The following is a 13,307-nucleotide window of genomic DNA, read 5'->3' on the forward strand; positions in this document are numbered from 1 at the left end:
AAGTGTTTATTTGAAATAAGGACTTAGATTGTCTCACTCCAATCCTACTAAATCAGACTCTCTGAGGGTGGGTCTAAAATTCTATGCGTTCTCATTCACATGGAACTTTGGGAACTAGTGAGCTAAAGGGAAAAGAAAATAATACCTGCTCATTGGTTATTGTGAGACCATCTATATAAAGTAAGTGAGGTACAGCAGGTAAAGTAGAAAAATGAGTGCTTACAACAATGTCTGGCACGTAGTAGGTGCTCAATAAATGTTTGTGAACAAATGAATTAAATGACTGCATTTTGTGGGCAGCCCTACTTTCCACCTAAAGCCAATCTCAAAATGTTTTCACCTTTAATAAAAACATAAACAGAACTCCAAAAGTATTGAAAGGATGTAGTTTTTGCTGAAGTTGTTATTTTCCAGGAAAATAAGAGGGTTTGCATTATACAATGAAGCTCCCTAAATACCCTTTTAAAAGGTCTCAAATTTCCACTCACTATGGCCGCCTCTCCCTTTCTCTCTCTCCTTCTCTCCCGTGGGTACACTCTCCTGCAATTACCTTCTCTGTTTTTTCCCCTTTTAATGGCCAAGCTCAAGCTGAACTTTCCTATGCCACAAGCCCACCATAGGTCTATCTCTCCCTCTAAACACATAGGGGTCTTTTGGCTTCCTTGTTTCTCCAAACTGCAGTCCCACTCATCAGCCTGCTCAGCAAATTCAAGCATCTTTCCCAGGATTCACCCTCCATGGGATGCTGGAGGTAGGGTAGGAGAAAGGGTAATTTTAAATATTAATTTATTTTCCCTAGTCACTTAGAAGCTCAGTAATGGGTAGTTGTCATTTATTTTTATGCATCTTTGGAAAAAGTATCTTTAATTTAACTACACTCTGAAGCAGGTGGATTTTCTTTGGTCCTGGATCAAATAAAATATCTAAGTGGCCCTAAGAGAACCCCCAAACTAAATTATATTGTTACAATCCCAGCAGGAGGCTGAAAAGGATAGGAATTTCTAGTTTGTGAGGCAGTGGTTCCTAATTCTGGGTGGGCAAAAGAATCTTTGTCCCACCTTGACAATAGTACTATGCTTGCCTGAGTACTTGGCAGTGAAACAAAATTAATGAACAAACTAATTTCACTCAAGGGTAGGCAATGATTCCTGGAGAGCAAGGCTGCTTCTGGGCTTTTGGCAGGAGAATGGTGTTGACCAGAAGGAACTGTACCATGCATTCTGCAAATCAGGTTTCAAATCCCTTTTCTCACATTTTCCCCAAGGATAAAATATGAGAAAATCACTGGTTGGAAATGAGAGATTACTTTCCTAGCCATCTGGCAAGATATTGTGTGGCTGTCTACCTCTGCCTTATCCTTGGGAGTATGTAACTATTTAAAACAAAACAAAACAAAACCAAAACACGTCTTAGAAAGTAAAGCGCCTGAACATAAAAAGAAAAAAAATAGCAACTAGGGTTTGAACCTGAACAATAGGGGAACACATCCTACACAATGAGAGTGATTTGCCCCACGGAATCCCACGGTATCCCACGGTTCTGCCGTGTTTTGCATTATGCTTTCTGCCTTCGTATTTTAGATTCTGGATCCCTCCTTTCTTATTTTCAGGCTTTTGGTGGAAGTGAATCATCGTTTCAAAGAAATGAGGAGTGCAATGATTCACAGGCAAGCTTACTGCACACCACCATATGAACGCCAAAGAAGGAGGCCTGACTGTTCATGGTCTTGCTTCTACTATGGACTGAGTGATTCTGGCCAAAAATACTCATCATCTCTGAACCTCTGTTTCCGTACTAAGACCACAATTAAGAGGTTGTTTTGAGGCTCACTGAGAGGATAAAGGGGAAAATGCACTGTAAGCAAGATGTGTAGAGAAGTTTTAACCAGGGTCCTAGCAATTCTGCTTCACCATCAAGGTGGTGTTTAACACAGGCCCAGGTCTAATAGATTCTACCCCTCTTTCCACTTGGTAAACCACCTGAGAACAGTGTACACTTGTCTGGAAAGCCAGCGTTTGAAAACGTTCAGGGAGCCCTCTATGGGACTGCTCTTTCTGAGCTGCCAGCAGAAATCGGTGTTGGTGTTATCTGGGGTGAAGTTCCAAGTCAAAGCTAGGAGTGAGATGTTTCAAGAATGGTTTTGATGAAGGATGTGTCTTGGTGTGTGTTATTTAGGGCAGCACAGCTTTTAGCAGCTTTTTCTACCTCTGGCTGTATAAAGTCCCAGTTCCCACTTAAGGCTGCAAGTTTTTTGCTGTCGTGCCTACTTTTGCTTGGGCGCACACTCACCCCGCCCCAGACTCTAACAGTGGCTCTGAGTACTGCCCTCGAGGCGCATAAGCAGCTAGTTAGGACGCTGTAACTGAGTCCTTGGAGGAAAATTATTGGATTTAGGCTGGTTCATGCAAAGCTTCAGTGTTTTCTCTGCAGTTCCTTTCTTCTACTACCTCTCCTAGGCACACTGTAACCAAAGAATCGGTCTAGGGACCAGTGGGAAGGCAGTGAACCAATGTATTCTAGAAACGTCGTCATAGGCTGTGGAGCCATCAAGTGATCCCCAAAGGATTTAGCTTCTGGGTTTACGCAACTGTTCCAGGAGGCAAACCGGCTTCCTTGGTGACCCTGTCTCTTGTTGCCTACATCTCGGTCTTTGCAGCTAAGCCCTTCTCAAAGCAGAAAATAGCAGGGTCCATGGAAGTCGCTCTTCCAGCACGACACCCCACCCCCGCGCCCTGTGCTACCCCACCATGCACTGATCTTCATTCATCCTTTGCCTTTTCCCCCAACGGGATACAACTCCACTCTCCGAAACGCTCAGACAAAAAGACTTAACACGATCATGGAAGCCTGTTTTCAACAGGCCAGTTTCTAGAAAGACTCAAGCCGGCTTTCCGCGTTTTGCCTCTCCCGGGCGGGGTCGGCGGGGCGGTGCCGGCTGTGGCTCCGCCCCGGGCCGGGTCCCTTTCTCCCGCCGGGGAGCCTCGCGGCGCTCAGACCGGCGGGCGGGCGAGCCCGAGTCCGCATGCTCAGTGGCCGCGGCCGGCCGGGCGGCGGGACGGCGAAGTCTGCGCGCCCAGGGGCTGCGGTGGCGGCCGCCGCTGCACCGGAGAGAGCCCCGCGGGTCCCCGCGCCCCCGCTCCGGGGCCGCCACCTGGGCCGGGGGAGGGGGGCCCAGGGCTCCTCCATGCTGCCACCCCCGGGGCTGCGGAGCCGGCCGGGTGGCTCCTGCGATGGCGGCAGAAGAGGAGGCTGCGGCGGGAGGTGAGTTGCGGGCGGCGGGCCGGCGGAGGCGGCTCCAGGTGGGCGCGGGGCGCATGACCTGCGGGGGACACCCCCCGGCCCGTGCTCCGGAGCAAGGGCCGACCCCGGGACGCCAGGTCTGCCCACCGTGCGGTGGGAGGAGGGCCCGCGCCGTCCCCTCGGGCCCCGCATCACCTCCAGTGGGCTCTGGAACCGGGACATCCTTTGGGACACAGGTGCGGCGCGGCGCGGCGCCTGGCGCGTCCTCCCGGGGGGCTGGACGCGGGGAGGGAAGCCCGGGATCGCCGCGGGCTCTCCGGGCTGCGCGCAGCCGGCTCTCGGCCCCGGCCCGACGTTTTGGCGCAGGTGGGCAGGCGAGGGGACATCCAGCCTGCGACGGTGAGCGGCCTCCTTCCGCCGACCCCTGGGCGCCCACCTCGGCGTCCGCACGCCCTGCTGCGTGGACTTCTTAGATGTTTTTCTTTCTTTTGTATAAAACAATTGTCATCAGCCCTGGAAGGAGCTCGGGTTCTTTCTCCGAGCCCATCTCCTGTGAATTGAAAACACTCGCTTCCATTCCCCGCTTCAAAAACTGCCCCGCCGCGGGGCGGACAGGTGGGCACGTGCAGGCAGGTCCATCGCGCTTCCACACTCCAGAATGACAGCCCTCCGTAAGCGACAGGCGACCAGTCTTCTACCTTTGCAGCTTCCGCAAAGCCCTCAGTGGAGTTAGCTTGTTTTATTTTATATTTTTGAGGAATTTTTGTGAATCGAGTTGGAATTTGTGCTATGCCTTTTTCTCCTCCCTAGTACTCACTGGCGATAGTCTGTGGTTTCTTACATGGGACCATTGCGACCATGACTCACAATTATGGGATGATTATAAAATAGCTGTTATTTAAGACAGGTAGCAGGCAGGAAAAAAAGAAAACCAGATACCTAAAGGACGACTGGCAGAAAAGTTCGGGGAAGCAGTTGATTCTTTTTGGAATATGGTGATAGAGTTGTAGAGTCTCCTTTGAAATAAGGCAATGAAAGAAGATGGCTTTCGGAATTCTAATACAGCTGTGGGAATTTAGATCATGAGGCAATCTCAAAAATCCTATCATTTGAGTATTTGTAGTCTTAGATAAACCCTTTGTTGGAAAGAGAAGATGGTGTATATAGTGCTAAGCTCAGACACCCTCTCTGCTCTGGCTTGTGACTGCACTCGGCCCTTTACGGACTGTGTCACGCAGGTTATTTACAATTCCTTCCCCTTAATTTCCTCATCTGTAAAATGGGGACAAATACAACATCTGCTTTAGGATCAAATGAGATATAAATGCATATAAAATGTTTAGCCCAGTCCTTGGGAAATAGTAAGTGTTCCCTAAGTAATTTACAAGTCCAGTTTGCTTTGTGAAATTAATGAGTCATGTCTAGCCCATTATGAAAGTGCTGTCCCATGTGAATTAAAATGGGCCAACTGAAAGAATATTTGGACTTTTCTGAAAAAAGAGAAAATGCACCTCCTAATTCAAAAGTCAGCTTTTCCCAAATAAGTCTTATGGATTTATGGCAAGCTTTTAGATAAATAGTTTATTGCTATTTCGCTGAATACCTAATGTGAAGTTGGGAATGATCAAAATTAATTTTTCTTAGTTAAGGACAGCAATGTTTCTGTGGGGGCTGGGAGAGCCAACATGTATTGAGGACATACTATGTCCCAGGCATTTCACAAGAGGTGCCTTTTTTAGTCTTACAGCAGCCTTGTAATGTAGGTGGTACTATCTCCATTTCACAGATGAGAAAACTGAGGCTGGCTCAGTTACACAGCCAGGAAGTGACAGAACTGGAATTAAGATCTGTGGTTCTTGCCTGTGCTACTCTCCTTTCTTTCCATCTGACCTGGTGATGCTAATGAACAAGGGTACTCAATTCCAGACACCCCTTTAAGGAGTAGTTAAAAATACATGTATTTTACTACTTTTCCCTATTCCCAAAGGGAAAACAAAAACAGGCCTCTATGGCAGACTAGAGGGCAATGTACTTCTTACACAAAACCTCTGATGATTCTTTTTCCTAGGCAGTTTGACATTAGAGCCTCATGGTAAAAATAAAAATCTAACGCTGATGGTAGTGGGATGGGGGAAACTCATAGTATGGCTTATGTTGTTAAAAAAAAAAAACAAACCTCAGGGCTGGTTTTGAAGGTGGCCACCAACAACTAGTTGGCGCTGAACATAATTGCCTGCTCACTTACGTTTTTCACAGACTTATGGTAAACACTGAGATTGAGCATGCTGCCAAGTGACTGGGCGTCTTCCGGGTAAATGATTCCAGAATCTTTGGTGTTAGGGAGAGGGCCCTCTTGAGGGAGCAACATATTCTCAAGACTGACTGCCAGAGATGGGCTTCAGTGTAGGCATCTCTGGGGCGGCTTTCTCACTTTGCCTTTTCTTACCATCCCACAGTTCCACCTGTGGCATTATCAGATCCAGCTCTTCTTGGTGTAGTTCTGCAATTATAGTGGCTCACATTCATTTTTGTTACTCAGAAATCAAGTCATCTCCCAATCAGCTTTGCATCAGCTCTTGTTTCATGGCCTGGAGCCTAAGGCAAGATTTCAGCCAGAAATTCATTACTCAAGATAAACCAGGATGGGCTAATTACTTTTCACAGATTTAAGGGGGAGGAAAGAGAAAGGGAAAGAGAGAAGGGAGGGGAGAAGGAGTGAGAGAGGAGGGAGGAGAAAGAAGGAGATGGGAGGAAGGGAGGGTAGGGACTGCCACCCCACCAGTGTTTGACTCCAGGGAAAACAAATAAAAAATTAATGTTTAAAATATATAGGGAACGCCAAAATAGTAGTAAAGATAATATAGTGATTTCACTTTACTTTTTTCCTATTTCTAAAAAACACGATGTCGTTCTGTGCTATGCACATCCATCATAGCAACCTTTTGAAATCTCTCCCTGTATGCAATGGTCAGGAAATCACAAATGAGCTAATAACATTTCATTCTAGTAACCCTAATTTCAGTTGTCCCATTTAATTGAAGACCTCCACTTTTCCATGGTGACAGCTGAGTTGCTCAGGTGCTTGGAATCTGGGTCATTAGTCAGTATCAGCATCATCATCAGCCCAGAATGTGGCAGGTGCCTAGCAGGAGGCGAGGGTCCCTGCGACATCTGCTTGTTTTGTGAGACAGTGATTTCCTGTCCTGGTTTTCACAAGCTGCTACCTGGAGTGGCTCCCCTGGTTCTCAACATCCCAGCACTCTGGAGCCCCCCGCCTCGCCCAGTGCTTCTCCTTCCCAGCGGCAGGAGGCTGTGAGCTGGGACCACAGGTGGAATAGTTCTCTGCAGTAGCCTGTAGTATTTCTAGGTATTTACTGATAATTTCTAAAACGCTTAGCTATGCTTGCCTCCCACCTTGTTTTCTTCTCTTACTTGGGTGCTGTCACATTTACTGGCCCCTGATACATCCCCTTTATACCGCATTAGGTTATAACACCTCATTTATCCACCCAACTTGTTTTTTCTTTTTTTTTTTTAATTTCAGCACCTTATGGGGGTTTAGTTTATGTACATTGCCCATGCGCCCCCCCCCCCCACTGAGTCAGAGCTTCAAGTGTGTCCATTTCCCAGACAGTGCTCATCTCACTCATTATGTGTGTATACACCCATCCCCTCTCCCCTCCACGTCTGCCCGACAGCCAATCGGTGTTATTCCCAAATGTGCACTTAGGTGATGTTCAGGGAAACCAATTTGCTGGTGAGTACATGTGGTGCTTATTTTTCCATTCTTGGGATACTTCACTTAGTAGAATGGGTTCCAAGTCTATCTGGGAGAACATAAGAGATTCTATATCACTGTTACACCCAACTTTTTAACTTAAAATATTTTTAACTTTATAAAATCAGTCCAATTGCACAATATTAAAATTTTCATCTGAAAATACTTAAGTGTTGGTTGGCATGATAGGAGATTTGCCATTTATGTAAGTCAATTATTGGTGTTTAGTTTCTCTAGTCTTGAATCTTACGGTTTAAATCTCTAGATAGTGTCTTTACAGAGAGATTAAAAACAAGGAAGTCTAAAGGAAAGAGAAATGTAGAGAGAATCATTCTTTCACTCCATGGTTTGCATTAAAGGATATTTAGAATTGAAGGTTAAGAGTATTGCCATAAAACAATAACTTATGTTCAAAATGGTTGTTTTTGTTTTTTGCTTTTCTTGAGACAGAGTCTTGCTCTGTTGCCTGGGCTGATGCCCGTGGCATCAGCCTAGCTCACAGCAAACTCAAAGTCCTGGGCTCAAGCAATCCTCCTGCCTCAGCCTCTCGAGTAGCTGGGACTAGAGGTGTGCGACACCACACCCGGCTAATTTTTTCTATTTTTAGTAGAGGCGGGGGGGGGGGGGTCTCACTCTTGCTCAGGCTGGTCTTGAACTCCTGAGCTCAAGCGATCCTCCCACCTCAGCCTCCCAGAGTGTTAGGATTACAGGTGTGAGCCATGGCGACCAGCCCCCAGAATGTTTTACTTACAGTATTTCATGCATTTTTAAGTAGATAAGAAATAAACTTTATCATATTTTCCAAGCATATGGCGGGGAATGTAGAAAATCATCTCCTAGCCTTCTCTTCCCAAAACACCTCCACTTTGTCCCCCCAGTACGTCCTGTACTCAGTTATGTGAGGGGATCTACCTTTCCCCAATATGGTTTATACTTTCCTGCCCCCATGTCTTTGCTCCAGCTGTTGCCTATTCCTGGAATGCCCCTGCCCTTGCCCCAGATAGCCTGTATAATCTTACTAATCAGGCTTGAAGGGCTCAGTACAGGTGTCATTTCTTTTATATGTCTTGGAGGAGGAGATCTGGTAAATAGGAAAACCAGCATGAGTTTTGGAATCAGGCCGCTGGGCGTGTGATTTCCAGTTTCACTATTTATCAGCTATGTGACCTTGGCCAAATTATTTAACTTCTCTGAGCCTTCATTTTCTTCTCTGTAAAATGAGGATAAAACTACTAACTTGGAGAGTTTTTGTAGGAGATAAATGAGATAATGATTAGGAACTGTTTCGTGAACTCTGGCCTTCAGCACATGATTTTTCCCCGTTTCCTCATGAAACCTTCCTGGAACCTTCCCCTGCCAAATTGAAATGATTCTGGCCCCCTATTTTCACACTGTGTCCTAGTGTGTCCATGACAACACTTGTGCCTGTTTGCCACAAGTTTTTTTGTAGGTTTCTTAACTCCACCCTTAAGTTGCACATTCCTAGGAGGGCAGGGTTGGTTCTTACTCATCTTTACAATCTCCAATTCCTTGAACCTATTAAGTACTTAATAAAGGTTTGTAGATTTTGAATGGGTGATAGTTTGTTTAAGGTGTGGACAGGGTTAGTTCATTCAGAAACGATCCATTAGATACATACCTACTATTTGCTAAGCAAACAAAGATGGACAAAGCAAGGGAAGGGGTTAAAGAGCTTACAAAATCTGCTAAGCTGGGTGAGAAATGCAGCCAAAAAGTTTGTAATACAAGGTGGAACATGGTACAATATGTAGGCTAACTGGTAAGAGTTAGCCTCCTCTCCCAAAAGTTGGGAGACATTATAGCTAGTTCATGAAGGAGGGGATCACAGGTGGCTTTCAGAGGAGGTGCTCTTTTAGTCTTGATGGAAAGATAACTATTGGAGAAGCAGGGAAGAAGAGGGTCTTTCGGGACAGATAGGTATGGAAATGGAAAAATCTCCAGCGATGTGCTTGGAAGAACTGATATTGGTACCCTCGGGCTTTGGTTAGGAGAGCTGAAAAGGGAAGAATTGGCCTCCGGAAGTTGCATTGTTAGTGTTGTGTTGGCTTCCCCTTCCAGGTCTGACGCAGCATGGACAGTTTACACAGAAAGCCTGTCTTGCAAGCAGGTGATTTTCCTGTTGTACAGAAGGAAAGGTACTTGCATCTTCTTTTGGTTCCAGGTGGGCAACAGAGCTTCTGAATCACCTTGAAGGCTAACGATGGCATATTTCTGATCAGTAGGAAAGCTGGAAGGCAGAGGTCCTGGTTCCTGCCAGATAAATCGGCTCTTAGGTCATAGCCTTCACTCTAAGACCGTCTGGGCCCTTTCTTTCTTTCATCCTCTTTTCTTTCCTGAAAAGGCAGCTACTTACATCTTCAAATCCACTTCATTCTTTCTTCTGGAAAGCATCACAGGTACTATTTCATTTATTCCTAGTGCAGCCTGTTGGGAAGCAGGTGTCTGTACTTTCCACATCCCTTCAACACAATGACTTGTGTTTTCCCTCTGACCCTGTCACTCTTGTGCCCTCGATATGGGCATGTGCTCCAGGCATATTCTTGGGAAAAAATGTACCGCGTTCATAGACCCTTTCCAGACAGTTCCATGGGATAAAGGTGAAGACCTTAGCCTTGACTGCAGATACAAACACCCAACGGAAGTTTATAAACAACAGGGAATCCAGAGCCCTGCATGTCAGAACATGCTCCTCATGGGAAAAGAGCACTCTCGGAAACACTTAAGTGTGGTGACATCAGAAGATGTTCTTATTTTAATTCCAATACAGTACAGAAGAGCTCTGGCTTAAAAGTTACTTATAAACAGAAGTTCTGTATACATCAAAATACATCTTCATCTTTTTTTATTAGGAGAACAGAATATAGGGAGAATATATCGTTGTGCCTAGAAGGTCCCCATCTATATTTTATAGAAATACAGATTTTAAAAGATCAGTTTATGGTAGATGGGATTGAAATTGAATACTTGATAGAGAAGGTATCAGTAGATGTTTAAAGGAATCAAAGATTGTCAAAATTGTTTTGTCAAAGATCTAGAGAAAAGTTTTGATGAAATATTGAACACGATCTCCAGCTCTGCGTTTGCTCCCTGAACAGTTACCATCTCCCTGGTTGGAGAATTATATTTCCTCTCTGGTTTACGTGGTACCCAAAGGTAGGCTATGCTTACACTACGGTGGACACAAACAATATTGCATTCCAGATAGGCCATCTCTGCTACAGTGAGTTACCCAGGCAACCGCACTGACCTAGAAAAGAGAGACCAAACCCAATTTTCCATGCATCATGATGTTAGTTGCTTCTTTCGGACAATTCTCCTTTTCTTTAGTTTTCAACTTGAAATGCTAGCACTTTTGGCTTATCATTTCCTTTCAACAATAATCATACCTACCTCTGGGACACATGGTCATAAGCAAAACAGCCTGATCTGAGAGGGACGTTCAAATTCACACCTCAAATTGTAGAAGGCACCTAGGGCAATTCATTTATCGGAAGGTTTAGAAATAATTTTTGTTAGCTATTTGTCTAGGAAGAGCATGAAACCAGCGTTAGATTCTGGTCATCATTGTTACTATGGCATGTTATGCCTGGATAGTATTAAAGCCATAATTGTTGCTTTGGGTTTTATTGCTTTCAAAATCCATGTTGTGTTTCATTTTGTAAAATTTTAACATTTGCCTGTTGCAGTGTCATGCTGCCTTTTTTTAAAGCCTCTTTCCTCCTCCTCTAATAGTATAATCACCATTAAGTAACAAGAAACACAAATATTTTTATGATGCTGATGTATTTTTTTTCCCCAAAGTTAAACTGAAGGTGTCTCTTCTTGTTGATACCAATTGTCAGGAACCATGTCACTTTTACAGGCTCTGTGTAGAATTTGGCATACCCAACATGCCTAATTAATATTAATCATGACAATGACATACATCGTGTCTTTCGTTTACTCATAACCCGAAAGAATTGTATTTTGGGGGGCTGTATTTGCCCATGTATAACAATGCTATGGGCGTAGACCATCCAAGTCTAAATACGTTTTTGTCCCTTTTGGAAAAATCTGCTGATGTTGAAAATGTTAAACCCTGCATTCTTCTTTTTCATGGGGATCAATCAGGCCTGGAACAAGTTAAGGGACTTTTCTGTTTCGATGTGGAAGTGAAATTCTGATGAACTGTGGTTTCTTGCTTTCACCCATCCCTGGATTAGGTATAATGCCTATGAAATGTTGGCCCTTTCTGGAATGGTCCTAGTCGGGGAAACATTCTTCAGTGCTTACATCACGCATTATATTCTGCATCACAACTGAGTGGTTTCCCATGACTCCGATTTCCTTATAGTCATCACGGGCGTTTCTACCCCTTCTTTGCCCTATTTCAGAAGCATAGCATGTATCATTCTCATTCTTTGGTTTTCTGAGTAGTTAGTAATATTTAATCTTTATTGAGTATTTACTCTGTGCTCAGTGTTCTAAATGCTTTAGATGGTGTAATTCATTGAATCTGCAGCAACTCTATAAGGTAAGTACTATTATTAATCTGTGTTTCAGATGAGGAAACCGAGGCACGTTGTCTAAGGTTAAGGTTGCAGAATCAGGGTTTGAACCCAGGTCTGCAGAGCTTTTATCCTTTTACCCTTTTCCTGGGTTTTATCCTTTTACCCTTTCCCTTCTGTGAATGCCTGCGAGGCATTTGGATGTGGGGCCGTTTCTGTGAAGTGCCGGGGTCTAAAACTGATCTTCTGTTGGTAGGGAGTATGGAACACTGGCCTACTTAGGCTTTGAGAGAATCTGAGCTCTTTGACCTAATAATTGTGTGATGTTTGGCACGTATATTAGTCGGGGTTCAACCAGAGGAGCAGAACCAGTAGGAGATGTGTATTAAGAGAGTAATTGCAAGGAATCGGCTTATGCAACTGTGGGGGCTGGCTAGGCAAGACTGCAATCCCCAGGGCAGACTGTCAGTAAAGGCAGGTGGGAACACCCTGGCACAGGCTGCAACTGCTGTTCACTGGCGGAGTGTCTTTCATTTTGGGCAAAAGGCCTTTCAGCTGATCAAATCAGGCTCGCCTGGATTATCAAGGATAATTTCCCTTTCTTAAGGTCAACTGATTATGGACTTTAATCACATCTACAGAATCCCTTCACGGCAACACCTAGGGTAGTATCTGACTGAATAACTGAGGACTGTAGCCCAGCCAAGTTCACACAGCAAAGTTATTTCATTTCTGAGCCTCACTTTCCTCACATGCTAAATGGGACAGTAAACGCCAGAGGATTGTTGTGAGGATTATATGAAGTAGGATGTGTAAAGGGTTTACTGCCTGCATGTCAGGATTCAGTAAAAGATTATTTTATTTGTAGCAGTGGTGGTGGGGGTGGGGTGTCAGCAGCTGTGGTCCCAGCTATAATAGTGACTTCATTCCCATTTTTGTCACTCTCCTGGTCATTCCCATTCCCTGCAGTGGTTGGTTTCCTAACTGGTATTCCCACCTTGGTCCTCAGTCTCTTCTAATCCATCTCCCTTTTTTTCTCAAGGCTATCACGAAAGGCTCAAAGTAGCCCACCCTCTCCATCTTTGAAAAACGTCTTGCTGAAATCCAGACACACTATGTTTGTAGCTTTCCTTGATATGTCCACGCAGCACTACAGCTGCCTCCCCCCAAACTTGCCCCCCCCCCCCCCGCTTGCTAAAAGCTAGTGGGAGGGAGGACTGGATTCTGTAGTGACACTGAAAATCATTCTGCGTGACTTTTGTTCCTTTTCAGCTTTTCCAAAAGAGGCTTTGGTATTTAGGTTCTGAGTTTGTTTTTTTTTTTCTTCTTTTATTTAAACTGCAGTGTGTGATACACAGCTGAGCATATTATTTTACCTCTCCAAACCTCAGTTTCCTGAGCTGTGAGGTGAGTGAATTGGACAAGATAATTACCTCTGTTCCTTTTCCCTCCTTTTTTTGCAAATTAAGAAAACCAGATATATTTTTAGGGTTTCTCCAAATATTTTATCGTAGTTTTTATCTTTAAGAGTAAAACTAGGGGGCTGGGCGTGGTGGCTCATGCCTGTAATCCTAGCACTCTGGGAGGCCGAGGTAGCTGGATCGTTTGAGCTCAGGAGTTCGAGACCAGCCTGAGCAAGAGTGAGACCCCGTCTCTACTAAAAATAGAAAGAAATGATCTGGACAGCTAAAATATATATATAGAAAAAATTTCTATATATATAGAAAAAATTAGCCAGGCATGGTGGCGCATGCCTATAGTCCCAGCTACTCGGGAGGCTG

Source organism: Eulemur rufifrons, chromosome 16, assembly GCF_041146395.1.
Source record: "Eulemur rufifrons isolate Redbay chromosome 16, OSU_ERuf_1, whole genome shotgun sequence".
In the NCBI taxonomy this organism is placed as follows: domain Eukaryota; kingdom Metazoa; phylum Chordata; class Mammalia; order Primates; family Lemuridae; genus Eulemur; species Eulemur rufifrons.